This window comes from Silene latifolia, chromosome Y (assembly GCF_048544455.1).
Source record: "Silene latifolia isolate original U9 population chromosome Y, ASM4854445v1, whole genome shotgun sequence".
NCBI classification, from domain to species: Eukaryota; Viridiplantae; Streptophyta; class Magnoliopsida; order Caryophyllales; family Caryophyllaceae; genus Silene; species Silene latifolia.
In genome coordinates this window covers 398,031,088-398,036,647 of record NC_133538.1, presented here as the reverse complement: position 1 = coordinate 398,036,647, position 5,560 = coordinate 398,031,088, and positions in this window count along the sequence as shown.

Sequence of the window (5,560 nt, the reverse complement as noted above, 5' to 3'; positions counted from 1 at the left end):
AATTATTTTGTATTATGCGATTTTGGTATGAAATTAAACGTTCATGATTATTGTTCAATATATTCGAACAAATAAAGTCATATTCACTAAATTATAAATGTCATATTCACTAAAGTGAAAGTGAATATAATAGAACCATCAGATGAATATCACACCCTATAATACATATTCATCAAACTATATTATCATATTCACTAAACTGAAAGTGAATATGATAGTGTCCTATTGTGAATATCGCACTTTAAAGCACATATTCATTAAACAATATTGTCATATTCAATAAACTTAAAATGAATATAATAGTGTCATATCGTGAATGTAACACTACGTAACACTTAAACTGAATATGACCGTCGTACTTTTCTTAAAAATGGAAGTTCATTTTTGTTTTAAAATTTAAAAGCAAAAAAAAAAGTAAAAGAAGAAAAAAAAAAAGAAAAAAAAAGGAGGAAGTTGAGGATGAGTGGGGAGTGAGGGATTGAAAGGAGTATGTAGTATCCTACACATGGGTGTAGGATATAAGAATTGAAATTTAGTATTAATTCAAATTATTAGTTTTTACTTATCTTTGGCCCAACTGGTTGAGCTCGGGTCTAAACGGGTTGCGACCCTAAAATAACAGATAATTTCGTGTCAAGATTAACAAGTCTTTAGCCCTAAAAAAAACTAGACCAGGTCGGGTTTACGAGGTCGTTCAAGTCTTAACAGGTTTAACTGTGATACATTCATAAATTGAGTCAATTTTGAATGTCCATATAATGAAATGTAAAATATATGTATATTCATTGTAGATTTAGGAAATAGATTTGACTTATCAAAACTCGCATTTGTTTTTTTTATTACGTGGGTCAAGCATTTGGGCTCATAAAATCTTACCATAAATTAGCTCATATAATTATGAATTAGACGAGGCTTAAGTATTACACACATTTTTTTCCAAGTTATATTTTACTCAAATGTGTGAAATTTGTTTGAAAGGAGAAATTATCTTTCAACGAAAAATAACCATATTAACCCGTGCAATTATTTGGTGGCAGCTTCAAAAACAATAAATCTCTTAATCGTTATTTTTTAAAGTTATTTGATAATAATAAATCTAAAATAGCAAACCCGTGCAATTTGCAAGTGATTTTATTAAATGATGACATAAGTTATATAAATATTAAAAATAATAATTTGTTTAGATATTATTTGATACATAATCTATAATATACTTAATTACTTTAATACATTGATGGTTTATATATTCGAGTCTTTAACCCACCGGGTCGGATTTTGAGACTAAATTAACTGGTCATTTTAAGTCTGGGCCACTCATATCGCCTTGAAAAATGACGGATCGAGTTGGGGTTATTGTTTGGCTCATATTTTGACATGATTATTATTCATGTCAATATCAATAAAACCAAAATGTAAACTCATGTAATTAAATATAATATATTATATAATTAATAGACTATACTATCAGTTGTATTACAAGTGATGGTTTAGAATCTGAACTCTGTACTAAAGTTTTCGAGTTTTGTTTTAAAGAATCTGAGCTGCTGTAAAGTTTCTGAACTCACACACTTAAACATAAAAAAATTGCACATAAGCTCGAATAAATGTATAGTGGTTGTACAATACTTATTATACAACCAGAGATATAGTAGTATTGGTGTTTAGTATATGGTTAATACTCAGTTAATAGATCTTACAACCAGTTGTACCCAGTTGTATGCTCTAGAACCCGAGCTATATAATAAAGTTTTCGAATTTTTGTTTTAAAGAAGTCGAGCTATACCATAAAATTTATGAACTCACTCACTTAAACATAAAAAAAATTAACTTTAAGAAAGCTAAAAAAAAAATACACATAAGCTCGATAAGATATAACTTGGTTGTATGATGCTATTATACCACTGGAGGTATAATGTTATTTGTGGTTAATACTTATTATACCGATATTTATATGCGAGAATAAGCTTTTCAAAAATATGAAATCTATAATATTAAAAAATTTTAATAGCATACCCGTGCAATTTGCAATATAGCTGGTCACTTGGTCGGATGCTCGGTTGTGTCATACAAGTAAGGTTGGAATAGGGGTCGGTCAAACACGGGTTGGATCAAATGGGTTATGGGTTAAAGTTAGAGTATAAATTTTTAAAAATGTTTCTAACGTCTTTTATTTTGCGATTTTTAAGTCGAAAACATATTTTTTTTGAGAATAAAATCATAGTTAATATATATCTACCCATGTTCAAATTATTGTATAAAAGTCCAAAATGTATATCTTCACAAGTCAATATATTGAAGGGGGTGAGTTAAAATATACAATGTGGTTTATCATATGTAACGATGTTGTACATGTTTAATGAAATTTCATGACAGGTATTAGTAGATCACCAAAATCGTTTATAAAACAAGCATATTGTATGCAGTATGCTACGAACTTCGATTGTGGAGGTAATAGTAATCAACCTAAATTAACATGTATTTATGACACAAAATATCAAAACAATAATAGCCTAAATCATTATTTTCTTACGTTCTTAATAATAACAAATTTGAATAGTGAACCCGTGCAATTTGCACGGGTTTAAGACTAGTGTTTTCATATACGAGTCACCAGGTTTTTCCATAACTAACTGGAATACCTAGTGGAACATAAGAAAGTACATTGTTTTGTATAGCCTCATATCTTTGTTTCTTTAGTCATGCTTGTATTATATATACTAATGTTAATAGATTAAACTTGTGTAGTGTTTTTCCCCTGAGTCAATATGTGTAAAATGAAGCCTATTAGCTCAATTAGTAGAGCATCGTGTAATAACACGAATGATGTGGGTTCAAATCCTACATAGGCTATCTTGCTTACAAATCGTTTACATTAAACTCAGCTCTTTCGTATTACAAGAGTAACACAAGAATAACAATGGAATAGCACGGAGTAACAATGGAGTAATATGGGATAATGGTAACGCAGAGCTTTCTTTAGCGTTTAGAAGTAAGGTAACAAGGAGTAACACATGAATGACAATGACATCGAGTATCATAAGAGTAATACTAGAAAAACACTATGTGGACATGGGCCACCCGCGACGCCAATCCGGTATGCGAACGTGCGGCAGTCGGAAAGCCACGCACGGCGGCGTATTAAATGCTTTCGACCGGATCGTTTTAGATCGGTCAGTTTCGTCTTGGCAAGGGTCTCGAAACGATGTTAGAGATGTTCGGAGTCGCCACCAAGCAATTGTGGGATGCTTGGAAATCGTTCGAATCCACTTTATACCTAGGTCAACTAAGGCAAAAAGCCGTGTTTGACATAGGTACTAAAGATAAGGGGTCGTCTCTCTTTAGCATCCTATCTCTAGAAAGACTCTCGTTCGCCCTAGATATGGTCGTCCACTATCCAAAGTTTCTGAGTAAGAGGTGAAGGTAAGTATTGGGAAGCCCTTTAATCGGACACCTAATCCCGCCCGCGGTAGGGCCCTCTACTGATCGATCTTGGTTGGTTGAATGCAAAAGTTGATAAAACGGGTAAATGCATGAATGCGCATCCACAAGTTTAAACTTAACATGTCAGTTTACTATGTCGGTTGTTTATCCAAATATCAAATAATTGATGTCAAGTTGGATTTAGTGCTGATTTGCATGCAAGATGGAAATTAAAGACCCATTTACCGAGTTAGGTTTATGGTGCATAACGTGATCCATTTGTCTTAGAAAGGCGTTTTGCAAATACAAAGTAAAATGTGGACTTGTCAATCTGATCCGTCCTGTATTCGGGTTAACCGAAGTCGGGATTATCCTAGACAAGTGCTGGAAAGGAAGCAGGACCTGCATCAGACAGCCAATTGAGGCGCGAGCATTAGGGCGATGCAAAGGGACCTATCCAGGTTTGAAAAATGGAAACCAGTCGGTCTGTTTAGGCGCGAGGCAGCAGACGACCCAAAGGGGTGTCTCCTGGCTGTTGAAAATGTTTATGTAATGGTTTGTAAAAGGGTATTTGAACCCGTCTTTGTGGAAAAGGTCGTTTAGACCGCTTTTATGCTAATATGAAGAACGAGACTTGAATAATCATCATTGTGTCGATGATATTCGATGTCGGGTTCGATTTTGAAAGCTTGACATGAATGGTTTTGAAAAACATTTATCATGAACCAATTGTGTTAAGTTCATTGTTTTGTAATTAGTCAATATTCATCATCGTACTCGGATTTAAACCGACATGATATGTGGAACCAAGGATGATTATGCATGTATGACTAATATGGTTATTTTGAAAATGTAAACAAATGAATAAAAGGTGTTCCGGGTGTAATTCCGAAGCAGTTATTTGTTACCACTCGTGGCTCGTAGAGTGACGTCTTTGGTTGAATCCTTCTTTCGGCCTCTCCTGAAACAATGAACGAACTGAGGGCTCGGCTTTGGCCGAGCGTACTCACTCCGACGCTCAAGTCAGTGAACTTAAAGAGATAAGTTGTGTGTTACTTGGCGAAGTATATGTTGTAGAGAGATAAGGAAGATATTGCAGTTATGAGGTGTTTTAGGTTAGATCTGGATCCTCTCCTCAATGAGAGTTGAGGAGTATTTATAGACTTTCACCTTTTGTCACGTAGTGGCCAAGTGGCCAAGTGGCTAGCAGGTGGAAAGACTGATGTACCCTCGGCCGAGGGACCCATGGCAGGCCGGCGGGCCCTGTTGACTCCATGCCGAGGGGTCTTGGATATGAGTACGTGGACATGTGCCCGGTACCGGCTAGTTGTCCCGGTAGAGGCACAAGAGACAGCCGACAGGCTGCGTCGGTTAGTTTGTCTAAGTCGTTGACTTCTTGTGGATATCTTTGACCTTGCTCAATATGTTGACTCGGTCGGCGGGTGCGAGAATATGCCCCATCAATTTGCCCCAGCGTAGTCTATGCCGTGGTATGGACCTTCGATGAGTGTTGAGCGTATTCTGCGCAAGTTGAAATTTTCGCCCGGCTTCTTCTACCTCGGCTTGGTTCTGCTTAGGCCGTATCATATCCCCCCTCCACATGGATGTGTAATGGACATCAGATGTGGAAAAGAAAGTGGCGCTGGCCGAGACCGAGGTTGTTAGTGCTGTGTGCTTTTGATTGCCCCCAGCCGGTGCTGCCAAGCTTGGTTGAATCAACGGGCCGTTTGGCAAGTAGATACCAAGGGGTGTGTTGAAGAAGATACGTCGATTGGCATTCTGTCAAGGAGCGTGTTGAAGAAGTTTTGTAACTGTTTGTCGATTGACATTCCATGGCTGCATGCTTGACATGTGTCTCGTTGTTGATTGGTTGACGCTTCATGGGCTTTGCCCTGATTGGTCGGATTTGAGTGGGCTTTGCCCTATAAATAGGAGACTTAGCCCCTGATTTTGGCCTTCCAAATTCATTTTCTCAAAAAATTTTCTTCTTGCTTAACTTTCTTTGACGAAACTTCTCTCTAGTCTTCGAAGCGTTACTCCGGCGTAGCACTTTTTCTTCAAGGTAAACAAACAAATTTTCAACTTTTAATTGTTAAGTTTTTTGTTGTGAACATGTCTTCTGCTAATGCCGTTCAGAGTA